Source organism: Anopheles merus, chromosome 3R (assembly GCF_017562075.2).
Source record: "Anopheles merus strain MAF chromosome 3R, AmerM5.1, whole genome shotgun sequence".
Taxonomy (NCBI): Eukaryota; Metazoa; Arthropoda; class Insecta; order Diptera; family Culicidae; genus Anopheles; species Anopheles merus.
The window spans coordinates 44,689,389-44,713,882 of record NC_054084.1 but is presented as its reverse complement, the minus strand read 5'-3'; the positions used below and the strand labels follow the sequence as shown (position 1 = coordinate 44,713,882).

General features: G+C 39.4%; 1 protein-coding gene across 4 annotated transcripts in view; it reads right to left on the bottom strand.

Moving 5' to 3' along the window:
• LOC121595237 (ELAV-like protein 3) overlaps positions 1-12,820 on the bottom strand; it is a 51,483-nt gene extending 38,663 nt beyond the window's left edge. For 2 of the 4 annotated variants that reach the window (XM_041919029.1, XM_041919031.1), the window contains exons 1-2: positions 12,579-12,820; positions 11,119-11,444 (exon numbers count right to left, since the gene is read on the bottom strand). The gene's annotated coding sequence lies outside the window, so the exon portion shown is untranslated. The remainder of the gene's footprint in view (positions 1-11,118; positions 11,445-12,578) is intronic. The other 2 variants (XM_041919028.1, XM_041919030.1) reach the window with 1 other exon arrangement.
• Positions 12,821-24,494: the final 11,674 nt, after the last annotated feature.

Below are 24,494 nucleotides of genomic sequence, written 5' to 3'. Positions count from 1 at the left end.
CATAAGCGACTCTAACCAGTTGGTGCAGCGATTTCGGTTCGGGTCGAGCCAAGGTAGGATTACTTCGTCCCGTAGGTCCATCGAGTCCGGGTCGACCGGAATTATCAGTAGGTGCGAGAAAGCATAAGCGATTCCAATCCGATTTCAAGCGTTAATGTAGCGAGTTCGGATCGGGAAGGGTCAAGGTAGGTTCAATACCCTACCCGAACTCGGAACCAACTGGTTGGAATCGCTTATACTTTCTCGCAGTTTAACATCAATATTTGTTAAATCTATTGCATCATCACCTATACAAACATTAAGGGACTATATGGCTTTGCTTAAACCGTATTTGTATGATTAATACGTCAATTTTCCAGCTCGATCAGCGGATAGTCTGCAACGCGTTTTCTTGTGCGTTCACTCAAACTTACTAAAAGATCTTTCAATAGTCAATTCGTTTTTACAGCCATGTTATGTATAACTATGTGCGTGCCCATTTTTTTATCTGATTATAGTTGCCTACCTTAAATTAGATTTAATTTGGAGGATGCCAAATGTATCGGGCAAAACGCTTTGAATTAATCGCGTTTCAACTTATTGTTTAAAAATAGTTCTCAATTCGAGGAAAAAGTATATGCTCTTAATGATCGAAAATGTTGGAAACTTTGTGAAGTATCAGATCGTCCTATTGAAACATATGAACAAATATTTTACAAACCAAGATTGAAAACCAAGATTCTTCAATGAAAAAATAAGTGTTGAATCATAGTATTTTCCTAAACTGCATATAATAATATAGAAAAGTCTTTTTTATACAAACTTTCGAGAAATATTTCTAACATAAGTGATAAAAAAGTATTACTCCATTCAATTGAAAATACCCAATATTTACCCCAATATTTAGTCTAGAAGTTTTGATTCTATGTGACTTTAACGACCATGTTATACATTTTAAACAATTGATATTTTAAATCTCAATGCAGAACAACACACACTAGCAAGAGCACACGTTTAGAAACATAGTTTATAATATTTGGATGGAAAACAGAAAAAAAACAAATTACTTTTCTAGCGATCATTTACGAACGCTTTTAACATCATCCATTCCATGTGGATAACATGAAGGAGATAAAATCCTATCTTTCTCACGTGTTTCCTTTTTGAATGCTACTAGCATCGCAGTCATACAGTCTTTTCAAACCGCGTATACTGCACTCCATTCAGAAGCACACTCAAGATCTACACAACGTACTGCATTATGTTGAAGTATTATGTCATAGCTATCCACCAAATGCTTGTCAGATGGTGCTTCGCCGGCAGTGCCACTTTACTGCTAAAAAAATGATGTTTTGATTTTTTGAGCTGTTGAATGTGAATTATGAATAAACACAATAAATTTACCTAAGGTAATAATTTGTGAACAGCTTATTCTAAAACCATTTAAAATTTTCTCTCTAAAAACGATTAAAACAACCTTAGTTAGTAGATAAGTAATGTTTCAAAAAACCTGTAAATATTGATATTCACGGAATGTATGTATATGTATATAAAATTCCTGTAAAATCAAACATGTATTAAATATTATTTTATATTTATTAAAAACAAAAAGTGAAGCAAACAAAACAAGAATGACAATGAAAGATACGAGACATTCATTTTATAGGAAACTATCTTTATCCATAACATTCGAATTGAATAATTCTACTCATAAGTAGAATTAAAAATAAAATTACACACATCTTATTCACCTGTTTTACTCACAACTTTACACATTAGCTGCAAAAGGAAGGCTAATAAAAATCGTTGCCGTAAAGGTTTCTTAATAGAAAGCTCTATTGATAAGATTAAATTGACATGAGACAGCTACGAAATAGAGTTTCCTCTTTTTCTCCACTCCTATTCATTACAATGCTTGGCTCACATCCCATTTTGACCTGATTTTCCTTCATCACGTGTCGACACGGTGTCGACAATTAATTAAATTTTCGCAGTTGATTTCATCCGTTCAACACATTTCATCAAACCGCACCATACAACGACCAGTTTCAGACTCGCACAAACGGACATTTGACTTTTAGGATTGACCTCATTCCTTGCGGAAGAAGCTTTGCTCGTCTACGTTCCGCCTGTTTTCCGCGCTTGTTCGCTAGTATGAATAGATGTCAAAGCAACACACACACAGTTAGACTCATTAGCGTTATTGAACAATTCATTACGGAAGCCAATCAATCCCCTTCACTTCAGATGCATGTGCTACAAACGGGTCTGTGGACTGACACAAATGTTTGTGGATTCGTGGGCGCTGGCTGTAGCCTGTAGTAATATATGAAAAGCAGAATCAAAGAGGTATGTTCCCGTAAATGGTTGGAGAGTCACAGAGAAACAACCATGGATCTAGCTACATCAACACATTATGATTAAGGAAGAGATAGTATATGACCATACCGTTCATATAACTATGTAAGGGATTCTTCCTTCCTATGTAAGGGAACTGCATACGTGAACATGCCGGCCTTTTCGCGGACATGCCGGGCAGGTTTCGTGATTTTATTCAATACCACGCAGCCGGATAGTCAATACTTGTTGCAGGGGGACGGTCCATTCAAGGCTTGAACCCACAACGGGCAAGTTGGAAAGTCGTATAAGTTGTACTGTCGACTATACCACGGGACCGCCCCTGTGATAGGATTAGTTTTGATATATTTACTTCCATTTAAATTCAAATGAATCAATAAACACATTAAACCTTTGTAAAAAATCACTTTAAGAAACTGATTCCCCTGGATTTGATACATTAAATTATAAATGATTAGAACTAACCATGTGTGTAGTAATCACATATAAAAACAAACACAACAACACACATCACAACGCTAAGAAGAAACGTATGGAAGATATACATGTTCCTGCTTTGAATTTTGAATGATTTGCAAAGATTATTATTTTTCATTCATTTTCCCTTATCAAAACCCTTTACTTCAACATTGCACATACTTTATAAATCCTATTTTCCCTTTATCAATCTACCAAAACCCATTACATGAAAATATGTACGATACCCGTAAGCTTATCTGATCGAAAAGAGCAGTTTCAAAATAAAACCACCCACAACCATCTCGACTACAGCGAACTAAGAGGCGAGAGATTGTCGATATCATAACGTTGAACGAACTGGAACCGCGACTGGAAAAGATGAAATGAGAGATATAAACCACTCCATCCCCAGCTTCTCCCATCCCGCAGCTGTCGGTAAAAAGCTTCCTCTTCCTCATGGGGTACAGACACTAGAAAACGAGGTCGAACTACGAAACAAAGACACATCACATGGCTGAGTGTTTCCCTTTTGCCGCGTCAGTGTTGGGTGGCAAACTGTTGTTCATTTTGCACTCACCATAAGGATAAGCGATTGTAATCGATTCCCTACTCTATCGTGCGAAAAATATACCGAAGAGAGAGAAAGAGAGAGAGAGAAAACCGTCAAATACATAACAATAACTTCGAAGGGTGTTGGTAGATAGTAGTTTAGAAAGTTGACAAATTAGTTTTTGTAAGAAATGTAATGTTTCTACTGTAGCTTTGCTTCGATTTCTTTCAGCACTGAAGCCACTACTTATCAGAAGCTGCTCGCAAAAGAATATTTGGATGACAAAACGATAGCATAAAGTAGAGGTATAAAGCATTGCCTCATCTATGTACGTTCACGCAAAACAAAAGTTCAAATAAATTCGATCAGTGGACCGTAAGTAGATGATGAAAAATAACAATGTTTGAGTATGGAACGAAACAAAGCAACAACTCGGGCAGCACAAACAAATCCCCGTTTAGCGGAGGGAAAATAACGAACAGCTCTGAAAGGCAGGCCGCAGAATGGAAAAAGCACTCGTTTGACATGCTTCTTTTTTTTCATTCCACTGGTCGTTTTTACTAACTGCCGTTCGGTACAACGAGAGCAGAAAAAAGACCGGAGTTCCTAGCCATTTTCGTTTCGGAAAGGAGCAAGTTTAATACATTTCTGCCACTGGCAAATTCATTCATCTTTGCTTGTCGCTCGCATCCTGTCCGCTTTCGCTACCCTTCTTTATTAGTGTCACCAATCAGAAGGTACACTCCTTTCGCAATGACAGCTTAAAGGATATGCAATAGCTATTCTAGAAAAAAGTTAAAGCATATAAAGCTTCATAACTCTTTCATAGCATGTGACAAAGTGATCCTTGAATGAAGTAAAGATAATGTTCATAATGTTGAATTCAAAAATACAGTTACATTTTACATATGCTAGGACATCAAATGTTTACATTATTCCATAAAAAGGATTAAATTCAAACATAATAGAAATACACAATATAAATAAAAAATAAATATAAATTGTGTAAGAAAAGTTTGCTTAACAGAATTGGTGTGATAGCTAGCTATTGTGTTGATTTGATAACCAATATTAATTTCATTTCTATAAATAAGCATTCCTAGCCTCGTTATAAAAGTGTACCAGTAACGATGTACCATTCTACCAAGTCAACTACTCCAAGGACATTTGGTAGCTTCATTCTAACGAAAGGTCAGTGGACGTTATGGAAGAAAAAGCCGTAACAAATTTACAGCTAGTAATAGATAAATTCTGTTCCACCATCTACGGAATGTTAGTAAGAAGCACAAAACCAAGGTAGGCACAAAAACACATTAAATTACCATCGAGACCAAATTTCAGCCAAACCAGCAAATGGAAACTGATAGCCGTGATTTATGGCGTGAGCTCTTTTACTACACTGAAATAACAATACTAAGGAAAAGATCTTTCAACACTCCCAACCATACACCACGAAAAGCTTTTAGAATGAAAGCAGCGAATGAAGCACAAGTATTCCACAGCAGCTCGTTCAAAGCAGATTCCTACAAAAACCCCACTTCAATTTAGTTCACATAAAAACAACTTCTGCAAGGCCAGAACAGCTTTGTTCGCACACAACACCACCGCACTAAGGCACAATCGCAATGAAAAGGTAAATAAATGGCAACACGATGCGTACTCTAGCTCCAGCTGAAAATCAATTTCAAATTATGACTTGCGATAGAAATAGAGTTCATCCGAGACGATAAAGAATCGAACCATTTCCATCATATAATTCTACTACAGCTTGCTCATCATATTTCAATCAATCCAATTAGACCTATTTTCATTGGAACGGTGAAAGAATTGTTTGTAGCAAAAGAATGATCATAAAATTCGTGTTTGCATTAGTTGTATCAAGCAAAGTCTTACTTACTTACATATCCAATACAATACAATACGTACGCAAATTGGAGGAAACGAACTAGACTATTTATGCTCAGGACTTTGTTACAATTATTAAATAGTAAATTTAATCTCATAATGAACTGTATAGTTCTTTACCAAATAAAATTAGGAAAAAATAAATACAAAAATGTCAATAATTATAGTTAAACGTTAAATGTATTATTAATTGCGATTCATGTGTGTCCTAGATATATTCATTTTCCAAACATATCCATTAATCGCCGTCAAACTTCGGAATATGAATGCTCCAGGTTTTTATAACATTTTTAACCTTTGCTTCAACTACCCGAAAGACCGAACTCTGTCATTGAAGGTGAATATATTGAAAGTTTCCTTGAAGCTATATGTGTTGCCATTAGCCTTGGAAATCTGGCAAGGTGATCTCGATTCTCAAACCATGTCACTTATAATAGTATGCTAGTGGGCTACATGCTTTAAAGATTTGACAGCTGAATCAATCAAGTTCACGGAAGCTATACTGAGAACTGTGAAACAATTTCGTTCAAATAACTCATCGTAGGGCCTGCTCCTATCGTCTGATTAACATTCATTACGATTTCGATCACAGGCTTTTTTCACTCTCCTCAAAAAAGAAAAAGAGAAAGAGGAAAGAGAGAGAGAGAGAGAGAGAGAACATTATGCAGAAGCGACATAATCAGAAGAGAGCAACGTAAGCCTTGTACTATATTCTCCGCAGAATGTCAGCTCTCAAAATGTTGAAAGAGTGGTACTTTTCGGCCGATCCTGATATGTTTTGGCCGATACGATCGGGCAAATTTTTCTGTGATTCTGCCATTTTTATAGAAGGAAGATACAATCGATTGGATGCTGAATTCTAAAAGTATGATCTTTTCTAGAGACCAGAGGATTCTGCAGGAGCTTGAAGTGCAAATCGAAGGCAACACGGCTTCTTTTTCTGTATGTTGGACTTCAAGGTCGTTGTCCGGTAGCGGTCATAGTTGCTTTCAGCTTTGTCCCACAACTCTAACCTACTTTTTCTGTACGTCGGACTGCAATGTCGATGGTAGCGGTTATAGTTGCTTTCAGTTTTGTCCTACAACTCAAACCTAGCGCTGAAAGAAATGAAACGGTTGGGCGTTCTGTTAACTGGTAGCTCTGGTAACGCCCAAGCAACTTCTTCTAATGCTTCGATCGATCGAGAGTTTTTATACCAAATCGAGGAGGAGAACATATGGTCATATGCCTTTCATCACCCCAGTCAAAGACGTTTTAATTTAAAGGCAACAAGGGAATCAACAAAAAACTAATTATATTGTTTTTGTCACCCATGCCTAAATCCTTCCGCCCCTACCACAAAGCGTCGTACAAGAAAGTAGATTTAAAAAAATTAAATTATGGAAATCTTACAGAGGAAATAATCCATGTAGTTAGTACCAATATCTTATTCCATGTTTTAACCACTCACATGAAATATTTTTTTGTTAGGAACATGTTAGTCACTTAGTCACAAGTAATCAAGCTCCCTTGATTTGATGGGCTTGCTTTGAGAAACTTTGCCTTTAAGCTTTTTCATATCTCTACCATTACGACCATTATCGTTCAAATCTTTATAATGCCACATACTACTATATGTTACATTGCCATCTTTAGCATTGTGTCTTCTTCTTCTTCTTGGCTGAACAACCGTTGTCGGTCAAGGCCTGCCTGTACCACTTGTGGGCTTTGGCTTTCAGTGACTAATTGATTTCCCCCCATAGCAGGATAGTCAATCCTACGTATGGCGGCACGGTCTATTTGGGGATCGAACCCATGACGGGCATGTTGTTAAGTCGTACGAGTTGACGACTGTACTACGAGACCGGCCAACCTTCGTGTGTATGTTGGATATATCTCGGACAAATGCCAATCTTGTAACCAGTTTTTAGCTAAATAGTAGGGCGAATTGGCCGGTCTCGTGGCACAGTCCGAGGACCCGAATGGACCGTGTCCCCAGACATATCATACCATTCGGTGCAACAATGGTTAATTCCAAAAGCATCATTATGGTATATACAACCAACGACAGCCGAACAAATGTAGGACCATCTTTGCGGAGTAACTTAACAAACAGTTTCCTTTCTCATATTCACTTCAAAGTAATCACTACAAAAACAAAACTATCTAACTGAAAACATGTTGACACTTTACACCCTCATGAAACATATTAAGGTATCGACAGAGATTGAAGCACTTACGATGATTGAATTTTGCGGTTGACAAGCAAGACGATGTTACCAACTACACAGTAACACCGTTCCCCACTAAAAAGTTCCAACATTCATTGCAAACAGCAGCCTAAAACTAATCTTCTTTTCCTTTTCTTTTTTCTTTTTTTTTGTGCTCATATACAATTTTACGCTTAAACTTTCTTGTTTTCAATCTATACGCTACCGACAAGGTATGCAAATACGGTAGAGCTTATCACGCTTCATACTTTCGATGAGCCTCTTTTTGTACCCAAAAAGACGGGTTTAGATAGAAAAAAAGAAAACTTTTACTAGAGCAGAATGGAGAGGGAAAAAAACCCCCGTAAGACCTAAGACATAACCGTACAACTAAGCCCTCCATGATTGTGCTTCAGGACGGTTCTGGTTGCATAACCGCTTTCCAACAACAACCAAGCGAGAACCAAGTAAAGAAATAAAAAAAACCCCTTTGAAAGTATTAATTTAAATTTATTCACCATTAACAACCCTTACAAGCATCCCAACGGAACAGCCACCACTGGTAAATGGTTCGTTTCCAACCACTTTTTCCAGCCCTTAAGGCATTTGACCCAAATTAGATTTAATCCCAGAGTCATACAAAAATATTATAAGAGCAATAGATAGGTGTACCGAATAGACAGAAATACTTTAGAAAATTCAGTGAATGTAATATATTTTTTGGTTATTGCATAGTTCCAACTGATACTAATTCATCCTAAAGAATGACTTTTTTCCCATTCCCGATCATTACATTGATGGAGACGCATGGTACTTCATGCAAGGCGCATGGCATAAGTACATGCTCTAGTCAGCTCAATATCATAAGCAAACATTTAAAATGTAAAAATAAACATTTCAACAAAATCACTCGAAATATGTAATCACAATAGTAGCTCGAACAATTTGTCACAACAGTAGCAGGAATGCTCTATAATACCCTAACTTTACTTACTTACTACTTATCCGGCACTACAACCGCTTTGCGGTCTTGGCCTGCCTCAGGAGTGTCCGAAACCGCTCACGGTCTCGCGCCTTCGTCTGCCAGTCCGTTATCCCGGCCTTAATGGCGGACGCCTCCACGCCATCTTGCCACCTCAATTTGGGCCTACCACGCCTCCTCTGTCCTTGTGGACGGCCTAAAAAGACTTTACGGGCTGGGTCGTCCGTTTCCATGCGTATAACATGGCCAGCCCACCGGAGCCTGGCGAGCTTTATACGCTGTACGACAGTGAGGTCGCCGTACATCTCGTATAGCTCGTCATTATAGCGGCTCCTCCATTGTCCTTCCACACATACGGGGCCAAGTATCCTTCTGAGCATCTTCCTCTCGAACGCGGCTAAGAGGGTTTCGTCAGATTTGGACAGTGTCCATGTCTCAGAGGCGTATGTGAGTACTGGTACTATATAGGTACTATATAGTCCCAGCTTCGTCCGTCGCGACAGGTTCTTTGAGGTAAACTGCTTTTTCAGGCTGTAGAATGACCGGTTGGCAGCCAGCATCCTTGCGCGCAACTCAGCTTCCATGCTGTTGTCGTTGCTGACCTTTGACCCAAGATAGGTGAATTGTGGGACGACTTCAAAAGTGCGTTCACCTATCTGTACGTCACGCCTACGTAGATTCGGATTATTTATTGGTAGGTCCGCTGATGTTGCCACCATCAGTTTGGTCTTTGCCTCGTTTATCTGCAATCCGAGGCTCTCTGCCGCCTGCTCAATCCCTTGGTAGGCTTCTGCTACATAGGAGAGCCGCAGACCAATGATGTCTATATCATCAGCGTATGCCAGGATCTGGGTTGACTTATAGAAGATGGTTCCCGTCAACTTTGCCACCGCTAATTTTGGCTGATGACGGTCAATGTATCAAACTATCTTTGTTTTCTAGGAATGCATCTATTTTTCTATTGCATCTTAAGAAGTAAAGCATTGACATCGATTGAACTCTTTATTTCTTCTCTGATAAAGTCGAATTAATGGTACACCAGTCCAAATAACTACCATGATCAATCTCAAATTAGCAGTCGTCTGGTCGAAATACGCATTCTCACTTAAATTGAATAGCTCCTTTATATCCTGTGTCCGATGATTCGAGAATATAAATAAATTAAAACCAAAAATGTTAATCTTTCTCCTTCAATTTTTGAACAAAATAATTTGAGCAAAACTCTAAAAACACATCACTGACCACTTCCATTCACAGGGTTTTACAAACCAGAATCAAACGCAAAAAAACAAACAAAACATTTTCAGTGCCTCAAGATGCACTTTAACTGTCAAAAGTTGTTGTTTCATGGCAGTGTAGGCATTCACAGGCGTGTATAATTTTTCAAATACTCAGCTTTGTTTACATGCATTAGTGTTCATAGCTTTCTACACAGAGAAATCCAATTGTTAATTTAAAAATTCATTTCATTTCTATATAACGTCAAAATGGAAACGGACGACCCAGTCCGTAAGGTCTTTTTAGGCCGTCCACAAGGACAGAAGAGGCTTGGTTGGCCCAAATTGAGGTGGCAAGATGGCGTGGAGGCTTCCGCCATCAAGGCCGGGATAATCGACTGTCATACTAAGTCACGAGACCGTGAGCGATTTCAGATACTCCTGAGGCAGGCCAAGTTTGCTGTTTGAGGGGCATGTTGTTAAGTTTTACGAGTTCTTTATTTGTTTATTTGTTTATTTGTTATTTAGTATCTTGCATAGATTTGCTGGGACACTTACTTATATAATAAATCCTTAATTCATCTACAAACTTAACTACAGCGCTATCAATAAGGAAACGAGAGACAATTGGTATTTGTTGAAGCTATGTATCATTTGTTTAATAGGCGCATTGTGGGAAAGTGCAGATCTTGAGAACGTAGGTCTTAACAGCTCACGTATCCTGAGGGGTCGTTAGGGAGCATAAAGGTTCAGCTTTTTTAGCAGGTAGGGAGAGTCTATGTCTCCGCTGATTAACTTCGCGACAAAAGTAGCTAGTAATGCCTGAATATTAGATACTAAAAACAAAATTTATTTTTTTCTTCTCATTATTGATTCGAAAAGCATTACAAAATTGTAATCTATCTATAAATTATTAAATATTCATATAAATTCCATAGGATTAAGAAAAAGATTAACAAATACATGTTTTCATTTACAAACTTTATGCCTGTTGGGAACAAACAGTTGACTGAAAGTGACATCGCGTAAAAGATTGCAATGAAACCTTTGAGTTTATGTTTAATGTTTTAAGAATGTGTAGTAAAGCCAGTAACAGACCTTAATGGCATGCCCATTTTACCCCATGTTCTCATAATAATAGGTATCAGTATTTTTGTACGTAATTGATTTCCATTACAATAAATTGAAACACATGATAAGTTTCACAAACATAACCTCAACATAGCCTTTCATTTTATTTGTATCATATGGCAACAAATAAATACTAAGACCGTGTGAGACATTTCTATGAATCCAGATGATGGATCTAGACGTCCCTTCAAATGATGGATTAACATTAGGATATTGTGACAAGCGCGGATACGTATAGAAGGTATGTAGTGGTTTGCATAGAAAATACAACGCAAGAAAAAAAAAGTGAAAATAAACTATTGAACGAATAGCATTGCTGTAGCTTAAGTATATTTAACACAAACTGACCTTTTACGCGTCTCTTCTCGCTTGCACATCAGCTTCGCAACCGGAGATGTGGATGTCACGGTGGATGTTTCACTGGAGATTAATAGTTAAGTCCTTTCCCACGAATGTGTAACACAAAACAGGGGTTTAGGGGGGGAGAGCGTACCAGTAATCCTCACTTAAATGGGGGGGCACATTCACCTAAGATAACCGAGTGCACACACACACACCGTCGTCAAGGTACAGAGCCGGAAAAGGTCCGCCAGGGGAACAAAATGAGAGTACAAGCTCAATCGAATCACAATTTAAATTCCTTCACTAACTTTACCACGCCCGAACACGCAAAGCTAAAGAGAGAGAGAGAGAGAGAGAGAGAGATACAGAGGGAGAGAAGGTAGAGAAAGCAAAGGATCAGTGAGATGTGTTAGAATGTGAAAATAGGGCAAACAAAATTACAAATCAATTTATGTTTTATGGCACACAACTTTTATTATAGTCACGAATGGGCAGGACCCACCCAAAAATGTCTTCACACGGACACCGCTGGATATTCTCACTAAAGTGACACACACTCTCACGTGGAGGTGACTAACCAGTGAAAAGTACACCTCACTGACCATGGAATAGCGGCAATGGGCAACGCCTGCCGATTACTTCAACCTTATCAGTTAGCACACTGTTCCTTTGTTCCTTTTTTACTTTGCCTACACTTGGCTCATACTTTTATCACCTAGAGATGAAAAACAATTCAGCACATTTTCAGCTCACACACACACAAACACACGCAGAAGCTCACGCACGCACACAGGGACCAAGCTGATCTGGGCCGGCAAACGTTAAAGGCCACGCGAAGGATTAAACGAACGAGAGAGGAGAGGAAAAAACAAGCACACTAACCGTGTGTGACCTAAAAAATCAGACATGTTTCAGACACATTTAGACACACATACTCGAGTACACCCACACAGACACAGACTTGGCAACAAAGAGGAAGAAAACAAGTAGAATTGAAGTATCCTGAGACTCCCGGCACTAGCACCACTTTTACGCACCCAAAACGCACACAGAATGGGGCACAGGGTCTGTTTTTCGCGATAGTTAGTGGGGTGGGGTGGAGTGAAGGAGGGAAGGGGCGGGGATGAGTGGGGACAATAAATGAACGCAGGCAGTAAAATCTACCTCCGCACTAAGAAGCTTGCAGATAAGTCATAACAAATCGCTGCGTCAGGAAGCCCATCCCCTCAGCGGGATCACTGCCACACACACACACACACACACACTGGAACGCTTTCTGGGTGTGTTGGGATGAGGATACACAGGACCACCCACCAACTAAATTTTTTTCACTTTCTTTGCAAAATCCTCAGAAACCAAGCACACTACGCCCAGTTTTGCCCAGTTGGGGCAGCGCACTGTCGGGATGCTGCTGCACCTTTTTGATTGGAACATATAAAAAAAAAGAAACAGAAAATTCGTTGCACCTTTTTTGCACCACGGGTGGGGCTGCTGCTTGCTGTTTTGGATGTTTATGAATGTGGTTTCGTTCCACAATTTTGTTTTTTATTTGCTTTCCGCGATGTAACGACAGCAAAAGAGGTTGACAGTGGCAACGATGATGATGGCGGCAGCGGTGGCGGCGGCGGTGGCAACGATACACACAGAGACAGAGAGATAAAAACGGACACAACTTGATTCGATTGAGTGCGGCAACTAAATGACGACGGGCTCGTTCGAAACGGGTCGCGAAAACGTGTCCGCTAAGTGAGAGATGGTGGAAATGGCGGAAAAAGAAGAAGCTGGTTCCCTTTTTTCCCCACCGTGCCGAGGCACAATACTCTAAGAGAGTGGCGGCGTGAGTGTGTGTGTGTGCGTGTGTGTGTATGCGGCTGAACTCGTATGGTTTTTGGGAAAGATGGGATCTGTTATCACATCTTGAGCGATGAGTGGGACAGAGAGCCTCAAACATCCTTAAAAGCATAACGCATTGATTGAAAGAAAATCACACTAGAGCGTAGCAGTGGTAAGCTGAGAGAGGTTGCTGTGCGTGTGTGTGTGTGTGCGTGGAACTCTCCCAGGATCGCAGCATCCTTTGTGAGTGCCAGACACGAGGACGTTTCAATGAGTGACACGCGCATACACATTCACGCACACACGGTGGGGAAAGCATGTCGCGCCCAACTCGCATTCCGATGCATTCGTTTGCGTGTTCCACAAAAAGGAATGCTTTTTAAGGGTTTGGTTTAATTAGGACTGCATGAATCATTTTTATTGTTATTAATTATACTTTTAACGAGATATTATTAGTACATCAAGTTTTTGTTGCGTTTTTTTATCGCGATAAGCGGGTGTGTTCTAGTGAGAATTCTCATTATCACGCAAGAGCATGCGCGCCAAGTACTCTAGCACCAATTGCTGGAATACTATACGAGTGAGTACGAGAGCCGGATTCTGAATCGGTATCGCTTTTTTCTATCCATTTATTTTTTTTTTCTATCCACCTTCACACCGAGACCGAGACCACGATCCTGGCTAGCCTGGGATGATTCTGTCGGCGACTCCCAACACCCGTGTCGTGGGTGCGTTCGGTGCATTCATCTCACACACATACACATACACACCGTCAATGCCGTGTTCCCGGGAGCTTATGGGAGCGCGTGCGGTCACTTGACCGACATTTCCCCCTCGGCCCTCACTGAAACCGGACGCTTCAAAGCATTGGCGAGGTGAGAGGAGCGCATGGATGCTGAGGTGCTGAGGGCTGGAGGATGCATTTTTCTGGGAAAACACGCATCCTATCCATCCACGCCCGAGTAAAAAGCAGAACAAGAACAGAAACTGGCAGCAAAGGGATGTTAGGTTCAGTGTCGGTTAGCCACTTCCAGGGACCGAGCGTTAAGTACTCGGCTCGGCAGCTCAACAACTTCACCGTCCGTCAGCGGTTCGGTTCTCGAGCGCAGTCAATGGAGCATACGACGATGGTGAGATGAAGTGTTTCGCGGTACCTGCGAAAGGGAGTTCCTCCTCACCCCTCTTTGACAGCGGTACGGGAAAACGGTTGGCAAATTAAAGACAAATGCAGGTCAACGCGGGTCATTGCACGCGGAAAACGGAACAATGGAAAGCAAGTAGATAGAATTTTAAGATATGTTTATTGTGCATTCTAAATTGTTGTGTACGGGAAACAGAAACACCGCTATACAACGACAGCTAAAAATGTAGATTCATACAGCACCTATTTCAAAGCTGATATGGTGTACAGTCTTTCCCCGAGTTACACGACACTCGAGATACACGATTTTGTTAATTTTGACATTTCTTACGTCAAAATGATACAATTTCCTCCCACAATTGCCAAATTCAAAATACAGGTGTCCCCTGAGATGTATTTTTTATGTATTTGGGACCGAAAAATTGTCCCAAAGTAAGGTGTAAGTAGAAATAGTCGTCGGTCGAATATCTATGAATATAAAGTTAATAACCAAAATTGCAGAATCGGAATCTATGATAACGTGTATTTCATTTAAAATAATGTTCGAAAATGTATTAATTTTACTTCAAAAGCCGTTTACACGATATAGATATTCAAGATCGGGTAATTGTGGAATCTTTGGAAATGTGTGTGTAACGGTTATCAGCACAGAAATTCAAATAAATACTTCTATTTCTTCTCAATGACAACTTTTTACTGTGAAAATCAAAATCGTCGTATCTGCGAATCATCGTAACTCGAGGGGGTCGTAGCTTGGGGGACGCCTGTGAGTTGCAGTTTTGTACAAAATATGAAATCCACAGAATTAACAAAATTTTCCACACGAATTGTATGAAATAGGTAATAATGAACACTAACTTACTAAATTTAATCATAAATAATGTTTTATCATTCATATTTAAGCTGAAAAACGGGATTTTCAACTTACGCGAATGTCCCTGGATCGCATTATTCGCGTAACTCGGGAAAGACTTTATTGAATAGTATCTAATGTTTCATTTTCTTTAGCGCTTAGGTTGTAAATTCCAATTTAATTCACGGAGTAAAATAAAAAAAAACACCACCACGTTTACCTGCGGAAGTTTTTGAATTACCTTACCGATGAAGCGACTATTGACAGCTTTTTGTTTATTTAAGAATATTATAATAACCTCTGTTACAACGTTCAAGCACATTATTTTTATATTTTTATACTTTTAACCTTTATATTTAAACCCTTTTCAAGAATAGGCCGGAATGAAAATACTAATCATCGATTGCAATTAGTTTAACGAATCGCTACTCCATGGACAAATTATTTACAGTTCTACTTGATGATCTCATCCAAATTTACATACATAAGGCATTTGAGAATCCAAAATAAGTAAACAATTCAATAAATTATAACCTTATTCGGTCCAACAGTTACTCATACCAACAAAATCCTCTCGCAAATGTGCGCCTTTACAAACCACCAAAAAGCGTCATGCCGTTAATGCGTGAAGCCAAAATCGATGACATTCGAAGATATACGATGAGAAGTCCATACACAGCCAATTTTCTCATCCTGTTTCAGTTAAGTTTTTCAGTAAATCTAAATTTTATTATGCATTTCAATACACTGCATTTGACTGAAAATTAAAAAATCAGCAAACAATTTGTCGATTCACTGGTTATCTGTAAAATGAATTACTGAAAATGCTGCAATTCACTCTGTCAAATCAAAACGAAACAAAACGCGATGTCCACGTGTTCGTGATGTGCAAAAATTTGATTTGGTAGGCGCTTATAGGCCCCCGCTAAAATTTCTGGTGAGATTTCGGCTTGCAGGATTAATTTGAAACAATTGACAGCCGTGTTTATGAGTAAAATCTTTGCTACAATTCACTGTGCTTACTGAAATTTCGAGTGAGTGCTTACTCAACCATCACAGCATGTTGCAGCAAAATACAGAATAAAAACTGTATCAAACAACATAACACATGGATGAACATGAACTGAAGGATTCAGAATCTTTTCGCATCATCAAAAACCTTAATTTGAAAGAAATATTTCGTCACTTTTTAATCGCTATCGTTTACTGAACAGCCAGTAACATCAGAATGGCTTTACCGTGTTTTCAGTAAACGAGATGTAATTCTGGCGAGCACCAAATATTACTGAATGGGTTAGCATTATTTTTACTAAAAGGTTTACTAAATTTTAAGCTATACAATACAATTTTACTGACCTGCGGTAAAAAAAAGTTTGTTGTGTACAAAAACAATTTTTTTCATGGCGATGATATTGCACAAGGGTTTTTTTCAATTTTTCTAACAACGATAGTTCCAAATAGGGCTAATTAAAGCATTCCAACAATAAAGAAATAAAACAATTCGAATCCATAAAAAATCATCACATAAGTAATGTTAACTGTACAAACATTTTCAAATCAATAAAAACTTTTATACTTCTACTACTAGTACTACTCATGGCGATGAAATTTGGAATTTCATCGAATGTCGTCCCACCATAAGGATACATACATGCATGTTGGCGTGAATTATATCAGTCATGCTGATTTTTCACGCTTCATGAGTATGAAGTATTGTCACAGCGTGCGTATATGTCCCAACGTACCAATAGATAACATGAAAGAAAATTTAATGATATCCAATTCAATACCTCAACTAATAGCAACATTATATTACAATAAACTACGTTGAATATATGTTTTCTACCTTTCCCAATTGTCCAAATTAGACCGTTAATTCATCGTATTTTTTAGCTACATAAAATAATATTTTTGAAATGTAACTTCATATTTGCAATGAGGATTGTAGTTTCATTCTAAACGTGAATAAAACACCCAATATTAAAAAAATATCGCCGCAAGCAGTGAACAATGTTCAGATAGGTATCATTATATCAGTTATATCAGACTTGAAATGTTTACTTATGCTTGTTGAAAAGTAGCATAATATTGTTTATTTGGGCCCGAAAACGGTGTATGTGCAATATCAATCCATGGCAAAATGATGAATTGTTTTCATGAAACAATCATGTATTCGAAACTGTGTCACAATAAAGTACCCGGCCACTCTCATCATTCTGGGTGAATCTTAAGAGGAATAATATTTGATTCAATTAAACCACATGGTAAATGACACAACAAGAGATTGTATGACCCAATAAAACAAAGCAAAATTAAAATTGGGAAAATGGGGAAGGGAAAATGCATAAAAATAAAATGTTAACTGTTCCGAACGGATTGGAATAAATATTTTTATTTGTTCAAAGTTTGTTTTTAAGTTTACACGCATAGTACGAATAACCCATTCAAGGCAAATATCCAGGATCAGAATGTTTAAATCTCCTGCCTGTAGCTTGGTTCAATGATAACTATTGTTACCATAATAAGAAATTGTTAATATTAAAAACCCGGAATCATTTTGGGGTCAAGTCGCGTATGACTGAAGCCTAACATACGCAGTCATTGATAACCAATATGAAAGTAGGGCAGGCATACCTAGACCAACCATGGTTGTAGAAATTCAAACCTACACCAACTACGGTTGTGGAAAGAAGGAAAATAATTTAAAATATTTATGTAATTTGTTACGCTAAAAATAAGAAATCGCCCAAAAAGTGGTTGAAATGTCACCTGCGAGCTTAATCTATATGCGATGGTCTGCGAGATCGAAAGTTGTAAGCATCAACATAAGATAAATACCTTCTTACCCAATAATGAAATATTAGTGTAATAATTCAATATTCTTCTTCTTCTTTGGCTCAACAACCGATGCCGGTCTAGGCCTGCCAACCCACTTGTGGGGTTGGCTTTCAGTGACTTATTGATTTCCCCCCATAGCAGGATAGTCAGTCCTACGTATGGCGGCACGGTCTATTTGGGGCTTGAACCCATGACGGGCATGTTATTAAGTCGTACGAGTTGACGACTGTACCATGAGACCGGCTCATTCAATATTAGTGTAGTAAATATTGGGTATTTTCGTTTGATTGGAATTTATAATGCATTTTTGTTACCTTTATCAAAAATCATTCTCGGAAGTTCTTATAAAACAAACTTTCTGGTATCCTTATACGCAATTTAGGCATATATAACGTCTCTTAGTCTAAATATCTAATAAATAAATAAAATATATTATTTATAACGAGACTACGATTCAACATCTTGATTTTCCCATTGACGATGTCGTACAACCAGATGTTGGTTTGTAAACAATTCGTTCAATGTTTTCAAAAGAACGATATAATTATTCATAAAATGTTAACATCTTCAATCATCAAGAGCAAATACTGTTCCTCAAATTGTTAACTATAACATTTTTATGGATTATATGAAAGCATGTCTTATCAATAAGCTCAAACGCGATTAATCAAAGTGTTTTATCCAAATTAGATCTAATAAAAGGTAGACAACTAGGATCTGATAAAAATTGACTTTAACTAGTTTATACATAACGTGGTCTCAAAAATATGAATTGATAACTGTCGAAAGAGCTTTAAGCATGTTTAAGTGCACAACAAAACTTGCAACAGATTATCCACTGGTCAAGCTAGAAAATTTACATATTTGTCATACAAATACGGTTTTACCAAGGACTTATATTCCCCTAATGTTTGTATAATAGGTGATTGAATAGATTCTTAAGATAAATACTAAGTGAAAACTAAAGATACGTTTATTATGGTTTCCTTCACAACTACCAATTCGTATTGGTAATGTAAAACAAGGATGCCTTTTGCAACACCCTTTCCATAGTCTTTTTTGCAACATGAAAATGATTCTCGGCACGGTGTATTAATGAAATGTTAACATATGATTTAACGCTATCCACGAATGACCATACAAGTGCTTAAGTACATTCTGAAGGAGCTGTAGCACTGATGTTTTCTATGTTCTGCATTTTAGATATTTTCTACTTGAATCACTTAAACGTCGTGCATTCATGCTTGTTAACATGTCCACACTCACTTCAAATTTTCTTTCCTCCGTTGAAGGCGAGTCAAAGATACCAATTACATTCAATATATAAAAACTGACATTATCTGTTGCACCAATGAAAAACCCCAATTTACTCGGGAAAATACCGCTTTTACCGGGTGAAAATCCCTGATTGTTTTCCCAAAATTGAAAATACCCGGTTTTTGTAGATCCCTAGCGTTCACAGAAAAAAATGAAAAAAAAAAACAAACAACAGCTATGTTGGATTGATAATCACTTTAAATGATCTATCACTATTTGATTTGCATTACTTCCATTTCCTAAACATTATTTTGATTTTTGAAATAAAAAACAACATGTTTGGCATACTGTTTGCTATGAGACGTTTGGTTTTGTGAATTGGGACATGACAGACGTTTATGACGTTAGGATGACAGGTTTTGTTTTGACAGAAGGGGTTTTGGGCACATGTCCAGATAGGGAAACAGAGGAAGAATTAAGAAACACAACGTAGGATCTGAATAAAGGAATTCCAAACTAAACATTGGTGCCGTAGTGACCAAGATTGTGAAAATTGTGGAAAATGACGGATTTCAGTTCGGACGAAGAAGCTTTCCTTGGGTTTAAAGATTCATCTGTTAATGAAACGATGTTGCCGGCCTGCCAACCACAGCAACCTATGTCAAGCAAGATGGCGGACAAGTACGATAAGCAAGCGCAGCTAGCCCGTAAAAGTAATGAACAAACGAAAATAGCTGGCAAGAAAGCGCAAAGAGACGCCATCTTGCGTTGCATCGAACGGATCGACAATTTTGCAGAGCGAGCAAACGGCATAACGCAGGAGCAAGCAACGACTCGACTCAATCGATTGGAAAAATGCTGGATGGAATTTGAGGCAATTGCCAACGAGTTGCGACTCTTGGATGATGCATGCCATTCTGATGAAAATGAGCAGTTATATGACGCCGTAGATGAAAATTGTATGCAAATTGCGGATCTCATCAGATTGAAGATTATTAAGCCCCCACCAGTAGAAGCTCCAGCAGTGCGAGTGAAAGAGTCGGCAAGTCAAATGCAAGATAGTATGGGTGAATCAAGCTGCCTTATCAAATTACCAAACTTGTCGCTTCCAGTTTTTTCAGGAAAATACGACGAATGGCTACCTTTCCGCGATATGTTTGAGGCAAACATTCACACTAATACAACTCTAGCGCCTGTGCACAAAATAGCTTATTTGAAGCAATCGTTAAAAGGAGAAGCTGCTAGCCTAATTAATTCTTTTCCATCGACAGGAGCAAGCTATATGCCAGCCTGGAACGCTCTTGTTGAGCGATTTTCGAATGAGTATGTACTAAAAAAGCGTTACGTTAATTCTTTATTGCAGTATCCCGCTTTGAAATCCTCCAGCCAGAAGGAAATCCACTCATTAGTGGACACGTTTGAGCGAAATATAAAGCTTCTGAAGCAGTTAGGAGAGAGTACTGATGAATGGGGTATGCTTATTATCCAAATTATGCTATCAAAGCTGGATGAAAAAACACACCATGATTGGGAGAAATATGTAGAAAATTCAAAAAAACACAGTTTGGATGATTTAGTGAAATTTCTTCATGTTCAGTCTCGAGTTCTAGATGCTGTTACAGAGGATCGTGTTCAAACCGGCAAATTAAGAAAGACAGTAGAACGACAATTGGCAATGAACGTAACATCCCAGATTCAGATTTGCGTAAAATGTGGAGAGCAACACCTACTTCATGCATGCAATCTATTTAACAACATGTCAATTGATGACAAATATCAATTTGTAAGCGAAAAAACGGCTTTGCCGTAACTGTCTACGCCCGGGGCACGTCTCTATGGCATGCAAGATGAGATTTCGATGTTCCGAATGTCATAAAAAACACCATACTCTTCTGCATAGAGAACAGCTAAATGGATCGCTATCGGAACAAATGAACGAGCTGAACGTGAACGAATCGAGTAGCACCACCTCGTCAGTAAATGCAGCTGTAACCGCATCGCAAAATCATATATTTTTATCTACTGCGATTATTTTTGTTAAAAATTCTTCAGGAAAGCAGAAACAAGCAAGAGCGTTGATCGATAGCGGTGCACAAGTAAATATTATATCAGAAGCTCTATGTCGCAGTTTGCATCTGAACGGAAAAGGTCGCAGCCAAGAGCTAGTAGGCGTAGGCAAATGCCCGGTATTCACAGCTAAAACCGTTGAAGCGGAAATAGCATCAAGGAACTTCGCCTACAAACGTCGAATGAATTTTTCGGTGCTACCAATGATTACTGGCTACCATCCGGAACGTATCGACACGTCACTATTTAATCGTGATTTTCAATTGGCTGATCCCGAGGCTGGCAATGGCGGTCAAATTGATATTTTGCTGGGCTCAGAATATTACCATGAATTTTTGCAGACAAAGGGCCATGGTACAGTCAAGGTTAGGAAGCCTGTCGGAAACATGCCAGCGTTTATTGATTCTGTCTTTGGGTGGTTAGCGACCGGTAAAGTAAAGGGTGAAGCTGATGATAATAAGAGCATCGTTCCGCAGTCGATCATGCATGTTGGTACCAAACCTTCGCTCGAAGAGCTCATTGTTAAATTTTGGGAAATAGAGCAAATTCCAGAGGCCGTTAAATGGACGTCCGAGGAACAAGAGTGCGAGGACAGCTTTCAGCAACAACATGATCGCGATTCCTCCGGGAGATATATTGTGAGATTACCGTTCAAGCACGCTGGAGTGGCTAAAAACTTAGGTGAGTCTAAATCTTTTGCTATACGACGTTTTCAGCAGCTAGAACGCCGTTTCGACCGAAACCCTGCTTTGAAAAATGAATATGCGGCAGTGATTAGTGAATACGTAAGTCGAGGTTATCTGCAAAAGGCTAAAGGTGATAACGATATATCCGTACAATGTTTCTTGCCTCACCATCCTGTAGTAAAAGAATGCAGCACTAGCACTAAAATTCGTCCAGTGTTTGATGGATCGGCTAAGACAGCGAGCGGCTGCTCGTTGAATGACGTATTAATGAAAGGCCCGGTCATCCAAGATAGTTTGCTGAACCTTTTGCTAAGATTTCGATTGCATCCGATCGCTATAGCAGCCGATATAGAGAAAATGTACCTCCAAATAAAAGTCCATCCAGACCACACCCCGTTACAACGAATACTTTGGAGGAGCGATCAATCTCAGCCGGTAGAAACCTATGAGTTGCAGCGAGTAACCTTTGGTTTGTCCCCGTCTTCCTTTTTAGCGACTCGTGTTTTAAAACAACTTGCTATTGATGAAGGCGATAATTTTCCGGTCGCAAAAAAGGCACTCTTAAATGATTTCTACGTAGATGATTATATAGGAGGCGCCGATACAGAAGACGAAGCCTTGCAGTTGTATGAGCAACTCGTGAAGCTACTTGCGAAAGGAGGTTTCCGTTTACAAAAATGGAGTACGAATTCAAAAATGTTGTTAACGAAAATCAACCCTGGTGATCGCGCTTCGAAAACTGCTGTTAATTTTATATCTGATGATCCAGTAAAAACTCTCGGAGTCGTTTGGCTACCAGCATCTGATCATCTTTATGTTCAAGCCAACACCATTGAGTACGCGGAGCCTTTAACGAAGAGAAGAATTTACTCCATGATCGCCAGGTTGTTTGACCCGCTTGGTTTGATAGCTCCAATTATTTCTTGGGCAAAAATAAGGATGCAGAAGCTGTGGATTGCGTGTCACGACTGGGATGACCCATTATCGTCAGAGCTTGCAGAAGAATGGAAAGGATTTCATGCTAATCTACCCTTGCTATCCGACATCAAGATTCCGAGATACGTCCGTTTGCCAAAATCGACATCGATGCAGCTTCATTGTTTTGCCGATGCATCCGAAGCGGCATATGGAGCAGTCATGTATTTAAGATCAACGGATGGTGATGGGCAAATAAAGGTCGAAATACTTGCTGCAAAATCTAGACCAGCTCCGTTAAAGAGAATCAGCTTGGCCCGATTGGAGCTTTGTGCGGCAGTGGTGGCGATAAATTTGTGGAATCATGTAAGCAAATCCATGGGCATGCAAGAAATCGAAACATTTATGTGGAGTGATTCTAGAGTGGTTTTGCATTGGCTCAAATCTCCTTCGTATACATGGGTCACTTTTGTAGCAAATCGTGTATCGTTGATACAGGACATCGGAAAGTGCTGCAAATGGATGCACATTAGAGGTACAGAAAATCCGGCTGATATAGTTTCAAGAGGAGCTCTACCCCAGCAGCTATTATCGTCCGATTTGTGGTTCCATGGCCCTAGTTGGTTGTCATCGCCACAAGAAGAGTGGAAGGAAAGTAAGATGATAAAAGTTCCACCTGAGGAAATGATGGAGCGCAAGAAGCAGAACATAGCAGCAATTTCGATTGATTCGGTGCATTGGGTGAAACGTTTTTCTTGCTATTGGAAGGCGCTAAGATTCACGGCATACTGTTTGCGATGGAAAGGGTACAAGCGCCAACAGAATCCCTCCAGAGAAGCATTTATTACCACCATAGATCTGGAGAACGCAAAAATAACGTTCGTCAAAATGCTTCAAAACGTCTACTTTCCGAACGATATGCGAGAATTATCATCCGGAAAACCTGTACGTGCAACTTCTCGTTTGAAATCTCTGCATCCTTTTATCGATGCAGATGGATTACTCCGTGTTGGTGGCCGTCTACAGCAAACTGGGATCGAGTACTCTGGAAAACACCCTTTGCTACTACCAGGAAGTAGTCATTTTGCCAAACTAATAGCAGTCGAATATCACCGCCGATTGCTTCACGCAGGTCCTCGCGCCACGTTGGCTGAAATGCGAAAGGAATATTGGGTGATCGACGGCCGACGAATTGCTAATTCGGTTTGCAAGAGCTGCGTAACGTGCTTTAGAGCGGATCCTAAAACAGTATCTCAACCTATGGGGCAACTTCCTGAATCTCGTGCTACGCCTACGCGCCCTTTCTCGGTTGTAGGAGTTGACTATTGCGGGCCATTCTATCTCAAGCCCCCTCATCGTAGGGCTGCTGCAACAAAGGCATACGCGGCTGTATTTGTCTGCTTTGCAGTCAAAGCAGTGCATTTGGAGTTAGTGGAGGATTTGTCTACGGCGGCATTCCTTGCAGCATTCCGTCGTTTCGTTTCGCGTAGAGGATTTCCTACTAAGGTTTACTCAGACAATGGGCTAAACTTTCGAGGAGCAAACACTGAGCTAATGGAGTTGCATCGTCTTCTCAACGATTCGCATCATAAGGAGGCTGTACTGGCGGAATGTGCTAGAAACAAGGTAGAATGGCACTTCATACCCCCGCGTGCGCCTAATTTTGGTGGACTATGGGAGGCAGCAGTCAAGTCGGCGAAACGTACCTTGCGAAAGCTTTTTCGCCTACAACGTCTATCGTTTGGGGAGATGTCCACAGTGCTGGTGCAAATAGAGGCACAAATGAACAGCC